The sequence below is a fragment of the Hordeum vulgare genome, chromosome 2H (assembly GCF_904849725.1).
Source record: "Hordeum vulgare subsp. vulgare chromosome 2H, MorexV3_pseudomolecules_assembly, whole genome shotgun sequence".
Lineage (NCBI taxonomy): Eukaryota > Viridiplantae > Streptophyta > Magnoliopsida > Poales > Poaceae > Hordeum > Hordeum vulgare.
The window spans coordinates 172,456,513-172,469,489 of record NC_058519.1 but is presented as its reverse complement, the minus strand read 5'-3'; positions in this window follow the sequence as shown (position 1 = coordinate 172,469,489).

Genomic DNA, 12,977 nt, shown 5'->3' with positions numbered 1-12,977 from the left:
CAGGCAGCCCCTTGGTTTTTTATTTTTCGCCTTTCTGTCTTTTCAATGTTATATTTTTAAAAATAATTCGGGATTTTAGAAAAGGTTGCAAGTTGTTGAATTGCTCATGAACTCAAAAGTTGTTCATGATCTGAAAAGTGTTTGGGGAATGACAGATGCTCACAGTTTCAAGAAAAATGTTCACAACAGGAATAAGGTTGGACAATTTCGAAAAATGTTGCCAAATATCAAAAATTGTTCTCAAAATTTGAAAATTATTTGCTGTTTCAAGAAGAATTAATTAATTATTATTTTGTAAAAAAAATGTTCCTAAACATACAAAAAATTTCCAAAATTTAAAAAATGTCCAGTTTTCCAGAAAATGTACACAATTTTCAGAAATGTCATCGAATTTGCAATACTCCAGGATTCTCGAAAATGTTAGTCAATTTATAAAATATTTAATTATTTTGTGAAATGTGTTAGTTAATATGTAATTTTTTCATGATTTAAAAAGAAAATATTCATGATATATAAGAATGCATGATTTAATGAAACAATTCATTAATGCAAATTGAAAATAATTTTTCGTAAATTTTAAAAATGTTCAAGATTTCAAAAACAATTCATTACTTGAAAAAATATTCAAGATTTGAGAAATTTGTCTCAAATTTAAAAGATATCAGAAAAGCAGCACTCGAAACAAATAATAAAAAGAGAAAAATGTTAACAAAATGTAAAAAAAGTAAGAAAAACATAGAACCGGTTCTAGTGAGGGAGGGATCCAAAATTGGGCCGGGCAATATAAAAAATTGATCGCTATTTGGTGACCTACGCGACAAATAGAAGTTGTCAACCACAACCTCCCCACCGACATGACTTATTAGACATTGGCTCAAACAAAAGGGAGCTCCTACCTGCCGCTCAATGCGGCAGGGAGCCACAGCACATCGGGATGCCCTAATGGGCCAGCCCAGTTTTCTTTCTTTTTTCTGTTATCTTTTTTCTTCGCTGTTATTTTTATTTTTTTGGTTTGTTTCTTTCTTTTTATATTTTAAAAAGGATAACAATTTTCAAAAATCTTAACAAATTTGAAAGCACGAACACATTTTTAAAGCACAAATATTTTTTGAATTATTTTGAATTATTAGAACAAAATTTAAAAAGAGGAAGATTTTTACAAAATACGTACAAAATCGTTTTTCAAATTCTGTGATATTTTTCAGATTCCGGAACATGTTTTCAAATTTTGGGACAAAATTGAAATTCTGGAACAGTTTTTTAAATTCTGGAACATTTTCCAAATGCCGACACATTTTTTAAAATTCTAAATAATTTTTAAAATTCCTATTTTGTTTTCAAATTCCAGAATATTTTTCTCAAATTTTGGAACGATTTTCTAATTCTGGAACATTTTTTAAATTTACAAAACACTTTTTAAATTCCGGAAACAAATCAAATTCTGGGACTTTTATTCAAATTCCGGAACATTTTTCCAAATTCCGGATCATTTTCTAAAATTCTGAAACATTTGTAGAATTCCAAAATAAAATCAAATTCCGGAACATTCTTTTTTGATTTCGGGACATTTTTGCAAATTACAGAACATTTTTTTAAATTCCGGAACATTTTTCCAAATTCGAGAACATTTTGTAAAATTCTGAAACATTTCGTGAATGCCATTTTTATTCAAATTCCGGAACTATTTTTCAAAATATCTTTCAACTTCGGGGAGAAAATTTACAAATTCCAAAACATTTTTCAAATTGCGGGAAAAAATCAAATTCCGAAACATTTTTTCAAATTCAGGAATAAATTTACAAATTCTGGAACGTTTTTCCAAATTCTGGAACATATTCTAAAATTCTGAAACGTTTTTCAAATTCCAATTCATTTTTGAAAATTCCGGATTTTTTTTCATATTCCGAAACAATTTTGCAAATTCAAGAACATTTTTTCAAATTCTTGAATATTTTAGAAATTCTGGAACATTTTCCTAAATTCCAGAACATTTTTTAAAATTCTGAAATATTTTTTAAAATATGTTTGTTGTTCAAATTCCGGAATATTTTTACAAATTTTGGAACATTTTTAAAAAATTTGGAACATTTTTTTTCAAGTTCGGAAATATTTTTGGAAGAGAAACAGAAAAAAAGAAACAAAAAAGAATAAAAGAAAAGAAAACGAAGAAAGGAACATGAAAAGGTGGAAAGAAAGAAAAAAGAAAAATAAAAACCGAAAAACCCAGAAGTTGAAACAAGTAGAATACTGTACACGAAAATAAAGCTTCGTTAGCAATTGGACCGGCCCACTGCATCCTTCGCTTGCACAACTCTGTGCAAAGCGTCGATACTACGACACAGTGAGCGGCGCGTAGGGATTTTCCAAAGAAAAAGCTTTTAAAAAGAGAAGATATGCATCTATAGTGAAGGCAAACAAAAAAAAGAGACGCTGGCTGGTTATATATACGCCCTATATGAATTTTTTAATAATTATTTAAAAATGAAAATAATTTTAAAGTATTTTTAAATTAAACTTGACTTTGTTTTGCACTAATATCTAAAATTTCGAAAAAGTCAACATTGACTTCTGGGAAAAAAATATATTTGCTATTATAGATCACTATTCACACTATTTTGATTAAAAATTTGTCTTTTTTGAAAAAAATCAAAGTATATTTTTTTCACAATTCAATCAAAGGTCAAGTTTATTTCAAAAATGTTTTCAATTTTTTTTAATCTTTATGTTGAATTGCTAAATTTTCTGTGCATATGGGATATATATGCACCTACGTTTCAAAAGTTTCGCTCCCACTTGCTCCATACTTACTACTAGCTCACAACATTCCCCACCAACCCTCCTCCTTCCACTCTGTTTTCCTGCATATCACACCCACAACAAACAAACAAAAAAGGTACATGTGTATGTGTGCGTTCACAAGCCGAAAAAACATGTGCATGAGAAAACTTCTTTCCCATCTATATCTTTTTAAAAATCAACTCATTTATAATAGATTCCTTAGTTCGGACCGACGAAGTAATGTCACTCGACTATTATCAACCTGACTGCAATCTTTTTCTGTCGGTAAGGATTGCACCAGAGCACCTTCTATTTCATTAGCTTTGGTATATCCCTGTTTAGGAAACAGTAAAATTTAAAAAATATGGCCATATATTGCATGAAGAAAATTGACCACGTTACAAAAAATGTTCAAGCGTTTCTATAAAAATAGAATTGACATCCTTTTACAATATAAAATAAACTTTTTTGAAAAAATAGGCGTGATGAACTTTTTTTAAATACATTTTTGAGACACGTGACAAACATTTTTCTAAGAATACACAATAAATAATTTTAAAATACAGGGCGAACCATTTTTAGAACAAGGTGAATGTCTAAAAAAATACATGATGGACAAATATACACTATTAGAATTTATAAATATGCAATGATTTTTTGAAAATGCAATGATAATTTTGAGAACTCCTACCAAACAATCGGATGTTTACATTTGTGTTGCCAGCCTCCTCATCTACTCGAATCACATGGCCATTGCTTGTGTCCTTTTCAATTTTCCTTCGCACGCACCGCGAAGCCAACTTGCTAGTGCCGCTCGGTCCGTGTTGCGTTCTCGTCGCGGGTTTCTTCACCTGTGTATGCGTGCTGCTGCTGCATGCCACTCGCACTACTCGTTATTTCTAGTATTAGTATTTGTATTCCATCCATTTCAAAATAAATGTTTTATGTTTAATGTAAATTTATACTAAAGCTAGTACAAAGTTAAGATAGTTATTTTAGTCCAGAGGGAGTACTAACTAGTCAATATAATAGTAATATAATACTAGCAGTAGTGTCGTATTTAGCAACAATAAGCACTTTCGGAGCATCTACAACCAAGCTGCTCAAATCGGTCAATGATTGAATATAGAAGAGAAGAAAAAAAAAACCCAACCAAATCCCTCATATCATATCTATATGTTTGGGTTGTCTGCAAGCCATCATATTTGGACAAATCTATGATGAATATGAGGGCTCGTGGATGCGTCCTGTTAGGCCGTCACGTAGGACGCAATCCACGTTGGACCATCTTTTCTATTTCTCTATTCAATTTCCCTCTCTCTTTTCATCTTCATCAATCACGTGCAAGTAACTACACATATAAGGGGAAAAATGACGAGCGTGACTACATGGACGGAGAAATAGGAGCTCAAAATGGACATGCCTGGTCACTGAGCGGACGCATCTACACATGTTTAAGGGGTCAGATTTGCTAAGTCCATTTGTAGATGCCCTCGGGGCTAATCTTTCTTGAGCCGCCGCTACAAGCCGGAATGCATCGCTACAAGGGGCTGCAAATGATGGTCACCTTTTTAAGGCACCACCAGTACAAGACGAGACATGATGTGATGTTGCAAGGTCGATGTCGTCTTTATTGCAAGCAGGAACCATGGTCCTACAAAGGTTTGTCATCATTGTTGCAAGCCAGGGCGCAACACTACAAAGCCAGTGGCGCTGGCGCTACAAGTCGGGACACGATGTGACACTGGAATGTCCATGTCATTCTTCTTCAAGAAGGATTGTGGCGCTACAAAGGCTTATCGTTGTTGCTGAAGGCCACGCCGCGACATTGCAAAGCCGGTGTCATCGCCGCCACAAGTCGGGACATGCGGCGACGTTATAAGGTCGATGTCATTCTACTCCAAGAACGATTGTGGCGCTACAATGGCTTGACAACATTATTGCAAGCCGGGACACAACGCTGCGAGGACAATGACATTGATGTTCCATGTGATAGATGCCACAAGTCATAATGTGATGCTACAACAATAACACCACCATTGCAACAAGCCAGACATGACGCTAGAAGGCGTAGTTGCTTCGAAGGTCGTCGAATGTTGCGACTATTGGACGAATGATGTTGCAACGCCCGTTGCAAAAGTCGTAGGTGCGACACAACAAAGTCGAGCGCCATGCTAAAATAACCTCTTTTCACCAGCAAGTTTGAAATCATAGTGGAGTTCTTTAATTACCCAATAAGCTTTATGTTCTAACTCAAGAGGTAAATGACATGCTTTCCCATAAACCATTTTATAAGGAGACATACCCATGAGATTTTTATAAGCTGTTCTATATGCCCACAATGCATTATCTAATTTCTTAGACCAATTCTTTCGGGACCTATTGACAATATTTTCCAATATTAGTGTTGTTTCTTTATTGGTTCATTCTACTTGACCACTAGACCGAGTATGACAGGGAGATGCAATTCTATGATTAACAATATATCTAGCAAGCAGCTTACGAAAAGCACCATGAATAAAATGTAAACCACCATCTGTCATTAAATATCTAGGGACTCCAAAACATAGGAAAATAACTTCCTTAAGCATCTTAATAGAGGTGTTATGATCAGCACTATTGGTTGGAATAGTTTCTACCCATTTAGTGACATAATCAAGAGCAACCAAAATATATGTATACCCATTGGATGATGGAAAGGGTCCCATATAATCAAATCCCCAAACATCGAATGGTTCAATAATTAGTGAATAATTCATAGGAATTTCCTGACGTCTTCTAATGTTACCAATTCTTTGCCATTCATCACAAGATCATCTTTGAAAAGAGTAGGCCAATAAAATCCAGACTATAATACCTTGTGTGTAGTTCTATCTCCCACATGGTGTCCTCCATAAGCCTCGGAGTGACACTTCTGGAGGATTTGTTCCTGTTCATGCTCAGGCATACAACGCCTAATAATACCATCTTTTCCCTGTTTATAAAGATGTGGGCCATCTCAAAATTAATGTCTTAAAGAAAAGAATAATTTTTTCTTTTGTTGATAGGTGAAACTAGGTGGTATGTATTTAGCAACAATGTAATTAGCATAATCAGCAAACCATGGTGTATTATGAGAAACATTGACCGCAACTAGTTGTTCATCAGGAAAGCTATCATCAATAGTGTTGTGGTATTTCCGTGGCAGATGCCAGGGGGTGCCTTAGATCATGGTTTGAGGCCATCGGGCGCCGACGGTGTCTAGGAATGGGTGTAGGCACAAAACACATGACGTCGATCTACCCAGGTTCAGGGCCCTCCGATGAGGTAAAACCCCTAGTCCTGTCTGTGTGACTATATGAGATCACAGTACAAATGGTGCTCCTTGAGCCATGCGTGAGGAGGGAGACGGAGCTCTAGCTGTCGGCCTCACTACCTCGGTGGTGTGTGGTTCTTTCTCTAGGTGGGTCACATATGAATATGAGAATCAGCCCCTGTCTCTGGGGGCAGAGGTGAGGCTTTATAGTGTAGCCTGACGTGTACAGTCGTGGGGACAAGAGAGGAGGTGGGACTCGGCTACCAGCCTCTTCGGCTGGCCGCGTGGCCTGTCAGCTGTCAGTTCTTGTCTTAGAGCAGGGCCCACGGGCCGTGTGTCTCAACGGCCAACGCACCAGTCGTCAGGGAGCATGTAGGGGTGAGCGTGGCTACAGTGCCATCTCGCCCGGTCAGCCTCGGTGGTGACTCGTGCCATGTAGCCTCGCTGACCCCCACATCATTGCGGGTGTGGCCACGCCGAGCTTGTCAGCGTGTACTGCTGCCACTAGCGCCTCTACACCAGGCGTTGGGTATTGTCACTGTACGGGAGTAAGGTTGGATGCGACAGGAGCCGGCTGTCCAGCTGGCGATGGGCCAGTTGCCCAGGCCGGATCCCGCCAGTCGTCCTCGCGCGTGTCGGCCAGGCAGGCCAGTTGCCGCGAGCCGGCCTAGGAGGGGGGGGGGGGTCGGCCCCAAAGGTCTTGGAGACGGATTATCTCCGCTTGAGTATACCCAGCGGTAGTATCCCCATCAATAGCCCCCGAGACTGTTGGGGTCCAGAGGCCTCCGGACGAGGGGGCTAGCGGTCCCCTCCCCCTCCCCCGCGCCCGAAGTTGCTATCGAAGTTGATACGCCTGCCGATGCCGGCAAGCGGTGACGTGTGTCTTTTGGTCGGCTGGGGCGGCAGCCAGCCGTGGCCTAGTGGGACGCCTTGGCGCCTCGAGCCCCATGGCAAAGCTTCGGCTTGACGCCGCGTGGTGCGCGCCACGTGTGGGCTGGTGGTGCACGACGGGCCTGCCACTACGCGCGCAACGGGACGTTACCACAAGCCCGACCGACACGCCTTAGCCCACGCACATGATTTATTGCGGCCGCGGGCCGTCGGTGGCGGTTCCCATGCGGTTTAATGCATGCGGGGATCGCGGGTTAGTGGGAGCCATGGGCGTAACTAATCCCATGCCCTCACGTCTTGCTTGGGCGATGGGGAGGCCAGTTCGCCATTGCCTCCCCTCGCTCCCACCTTCATCTCACCCTTGCTCCGGTGCTCTCTGCCGTAGCCCTTCCTCCTCGCGCCCACAACGCTTGCTGCGACCATCACCCCCTCCTCGTGCCCGCAACGCTCACCATCGTCGTTTCCCCCTCCTCGCGCCCGCAGCGCTCATCGCCACAGTTCCTCCCTCCATCGCACGGAGCACCTCCCTGCGATCGATCCATTGGGGAGCTGGATCTCCCACTTCCTCTTCTCTGTTTCGAAGCCTGCGACCGACGGGATGGCCAGGCCACCCGTCGGCTTGTGGGAGGGATCCATCATGACGGACGAGCACATTGATTATCTTCGACGGATGTGGAAGCTTCCGTCTGCGGAGCACGTGGAGGCCCGCGTGCCCAGTGACGAGCGCGTGCCGGAGCCCTGCACCGGCGAGCGTGTCGTCTTCGGCACGCACTTCCTCATCGGCCTCGGGCTGCCGGTGAGCTGCTTTCTGCGGCAGTTCCTCGAGTTATACGGGCTCCATATGCATCATCTAGGGCCTAACTCGGTGCTTTACCTCGCATGCTTCGCCACCCTATGAGAGGCGTACTTGGGCTTCTTGCCCTTTCCCTTCATATTTCGCTTCTTCTTCCATTTCCACGCCTAGGCACATGGAAATGTGCCTTACTCCAGGGGAGACGCAGTTGTGTACAGGCGACACGACTGGCCATTTCCGAAGATGAAGTGGATTGAGTCTTTTCAAAAAATGGCAGCGCACCTTCTTGTACGTCCGCGGCATCGGCCTGGGGAGGGACTGGGTTAACCTCCCGCCGTTTCCCGAGAGGCTGCCGACTAGGAAGAAGTGGAGCCTCGAGTTGCGCACCGACGAGCTGGTGGCGATCGGCGACCGACTGCAGGAGCTTAAGGGTTCCCACGGGCTGGGGGCTTCGGACCTGGTGGCGGCCTTTATTTTCCACCGAGTGCTGTCGCTGCAGGCGCGACCGCACCGGATGTGCAACATGAGCGGCCGCAAGGACTCATGTCGGCTGTCGATGGTGGAACTACCGCCGAGGAAGATTGCCGCGAGGGTGAACAACATCATGAGCTTCCGGTCGAACGTGGAGGAGTGGGGTTTTGATACGGGGTCGTTCCATCATGGCAACCACGTGTCGGCGGTGAGTTTTCGTCCGACTGAAGTCGTCCCCTTTTTTCCTTTTTCTTTCTCGCAATATCTGATGCGTGGTCGCGCTTTTCCTCGGCTTTTTGTTTGGCAGAACACGGTGGATGGTCCGAATCTGGAGAACTTCATCCCAGACCGAAAGGATTCCTACGCCGAGCATTATGAGTCAGTCGAGGACGACCCTGCCAGCCCCGAGGATCCGGACCCGCCGGAGGAGATGGAGGAGGACGAGGAGGAGTTGGCCGGCGATGCGGACCGCGGACTCGGGACAACGAACAACCCACTCGACGAGTCCGTGAAGGATTGGACCAACGACGACGACGATGTGCACGTGTGATACGTCTCCGTCGTATCTACTTTTCCGAACTCTTTTGCCCTTGTTTTGGACTCTAAATTGCATGATTTGAATGGAACTAACCCGGACTAACGCTGTTTTCAGCAGAATTGCCATGGTGTTGTTTTTGTGCAGAAATAAAAGTTCTCGGAATGTCCTGAAAATTTACGGAGATTTTTTCTAGAATTAATGAAAAATACATGCGCAAAAATCCACCGGGGGAGGTGGGCGAGTGGGCCACAAGCCCAAAGGCCGCAGCCACCCCCCAGGCCGCGCCGTGAGGGCTTGTGGGGCCCACGTGGCGCCACCGCCTCCAAACTCAGCTCTATTTATTCCGTCTCGCCCGGAAAAAAATCAGAGAGAAGGATTCATTGCCTTTTACGATACGGAGGCGCCGACACCTCCTGTTCTTCATCTGGAGGGCAGATGTGGAGTCCGTTCTGGGCTCCATAGAGGGGAAATCATCGCCATCGTCATCATCAACCTTCCTCCATCGCCAATTCCATGATGCTCTTCATCGTTCGTGAGTAATCTCATCGTAGGCTTGCTGGAAGATGATGAGTTGGATGAGATCTATCATGTAATCGAGTTAGTTTTGACGGGGATTGATCCCTAGTATCCACTATGTTCTGAGATTGATGTTGCTACTACTTTGCCATGCTTAATGCTTGTCACTAGGGCCCGAGTGCCATGATTTCAGATCTGAACCTATTATGTTTTCGCCAATATATGTGTGTTTTAGATCCTATCTTGCAAGTTGTAGTCACCTACTATGTGTTATGACCCGGCAACCCCGGAGTGAGAATAGCCGGAATCACTCCCGAAGATGACCATAGTATGAGGAGTTCATGTATTCACCAAGTGTTAATGCGTTGGTCCGGTTCTTTATTAAAAGGAGAACCTTAATATCTCGTAGTTTCCATTAGGACCCCGCTGCCACGGGAGGGATGGACGATAGATGTCATGCAAGTTCTTTTCCCTAAGCACGCATGACTACATACGGAATACATGCCTACATTAGATTGACGAACGGGAGCTTGTTACTTATCTCTCCGTGTTATAGCTGTTACATGATGAATCACATTTGGCATACTCATCCATCACCGATCCACTGCCTATGAGTCTTTTACTACCGGTCCTTGCTACGTTACTTTGCTGCTACTGCTGTCACTTCTGCTGTTACTTGCTGCTGCAGTCACTGATGATGTTCCTTGCTACTGTTGTTACTTTGCTGCTACTTGTTGCAAGACTTTTCTGGAGTCGTAGTCGGGGAAGCACTATTCTCAAGAATAGTCCCCTGTCCACGTGCTATTTACTAGCGCCATTGATACAACAAGTTAGGAATAGTCTGCCGTCAACAGATCTTTTTCTGACACCGTTGCTATCATACCACTTTGCTACTGATAGTTTGCTTGCAGACACTAATCTTTCAGGTGTGGTTGAAATTGACAAACTCAGCTGCTAATACTTGAGAATATTCTTTCGCTTCCCCTTGTGTCGAATCAATAAATTTGGGTTGAATACTCTACCCTCGAAAACTGTTGCGATCCCCTACACGTGTGGGTTATCAAGACTATTTTCTGGCACCGTTGCCGGGGAGGCACAACTATATTCTGTGAGTCACTTGGGATTTTCGTCTGCTGGTCACTATGAAGAATCCGAAAGGTCCAAGAATTGAAATCTTTCCTTCCACTACGAGGACAGGTAAGGAACTGCCATCTAGCTCTGCACTTGATTCACCTTCAGTTATGAGTAAGTTTGCGACATCACCTCCTGCTAGAAATCTTGATATGTCACCTGTTTTGATGATGCTACTTCTGCTGCCCATGATGCTGATGATGATGCTATGCTTGATACTATGCCTGATGATGCTATGCTTGATACTATGCCTGATGATGCTATGCTTGATACTATTCCTGATGATGCTATGTCTGATACTGCTTTGCCACTAGGTGCATTCCTTGATGCACAAATTGCTAGAGTTGCTACTAGATGTGATGATACCTTTGAAACTGCTGATACTATTGAAGTAGAACCTGCTATTTTGACTGCTAGAACTAGCTCTCCTATGCCTGAATTGCCTGTTATGCCTGAGCGCTATGTTATGGAGGGAGAGATAGTTGAGGACTTTCTTGCGTGTAAGGATAGCTATGATGTTGAGAAATTACTGCGCAAGTGGAAAGAAAAATCTGTGAACACTAGGATGGAATACGACCCGAAGTTTGCTACTTCGCCTATCTTTGTGACCGATAAGGATTATGAATTCTCTGTCGACCCTGAGTTAATCACTCTGGTCGAATCTGATCCTTTTCACGGTTATGAGTCTGAAACGGTTGTAGCCCATCTTACCAAACTACATGATATAGCCACCCTATTCACTAGTGAGGAAAAGATCCGCCACTACTATATCCTCAAGTTGTTTCCTTTCTCGCTAATGGATGATGCTAAGACATGGTTCACTTCTCTTGCTCCTGGTTGTGTGCGTAGCCCCAGGATATGGTCTACTACTTCTCTGAAAAATATTTTCCTGCCAATAAGAAGCAAGCTGCCTTGCAGGAAATATACAACTTTGCTCAAGATGAGGAAGAGAGTCTCCCACAAGCTTGGAGGAGGCTCATCCAGCTACCAAATGCTTTGCCTGATCACCCTCTTGAGAAGAATGAAATACTTGATATCTTCTATAATGGACTTACCGATGCTTCCAAAGACCACCTAGATAGTTGTGCCGGTAGTGTTTTTAGGGAACGAATCGTAGAACAAGCTGAGATTCTACTGAATAACATCTTGTGCAATGAGAATGCTTGGACTATTCCCGAACCACCTCCTAAGCCAACTCCAAAGAAAAGAGGTATTCTATTCCTCAGTCCCGAAGATATGCAGGAAGCCAAGAAATCTATGCGAGAGAAAGGCATTAAATCTGAAGATGTCAAAAATGTACCACCTATCGAAGAGATCCATGGTCTCGATAACCCGATATAGGTAGTAGAAGTAAATTCTCTGCGTAGGATTGATGAGAGTGATATCCCTTTTGATAAACCTGCTAGCCTATGCCTGGATGAATTTGATAACTTTGTTGCCAAACAACAGAGCTTCAATAATTATGTTAGCAGACAATTGGAACAGAATGCTCGTATGCTTAGTCATTTAAGTGCTTGTGTGGACAGAACTGTCAATGATCTTAAGCTTCTGAGTAAACATGCCTCTATGGTTACTACTCAGGTAGAACAAGTACTTAAAGCTCAAAATGACTTGCTCGATGAGTTGAATGACAATTCGTTAGAGTCGATACTAGAGGCGGTAGAATGACCCAAGAACCTTTGTATCCTGAGGGTCATCCGAAGAGAATCAAACAAGATTCTCAAGGAGTTAGCACTGATGCACCTAGTCATCCTAGAAAGAAGAAGAAAGATGATAGGAACCTACACGCTAGCAACCCTGTTGCTGCTAGCCCTGAGAGTCTAAACGATGCCTCTGTCTCTGATGCTGAAACGCAATCTGGTGATGAACATGAGCCTAATGATAATATCAATAGTGATGTTCATGTTGATGCTCAACCTAGCAATGATAAGGATGTGGAGATTGAATCTGTTGATCTTGATAACCCACAACCTAAGAATAAGAGATACAATAAGAATGACTTCGCTGCTAGGAAGCATGGTAAAGAAAGGGAACCATGGGTTTAGAAACCCATGCCCTTTCCTCCCAAACCATCCAAGAAAAAGGATGATGAGGATTTTGAGCGCTTCGTTGAAATGATCAGACCTGTCTTTCTGCAAACGCGTTTGACAGATATGCTCAAGATGTCTCCGTATGCTAAGTACATGAAAGATATTGTGACTAATAAGAGGAGGATACCTGAGGTTGAGATTTCCACCATGCTGGCTAATTATACCTTCAAGGGTGGAACTCCTAAGAAACTAGGTGATCCCGGTGTGCCCACTATAACTTGCTCCATTAAAGGCAACTACGTTAGAACTGCTTTATGCGACCTCGGAGCCGGTGTTAGTGTTATGCGTCTCTCTCTTTATCGTAGACTTGAACTGGATAAGTTGACACCCGCTGAAATCTCTCTGCAAATGGCTGACAAATCAACTGCTTTCCCTATTGGCATTTGCGAGGATGTGCCTGTTGTGGTTGCTAACGTCACTATCTTAACAGACTTTGTTATCTTGGATATTCCCGAGGACGATGCCATGGCTGTC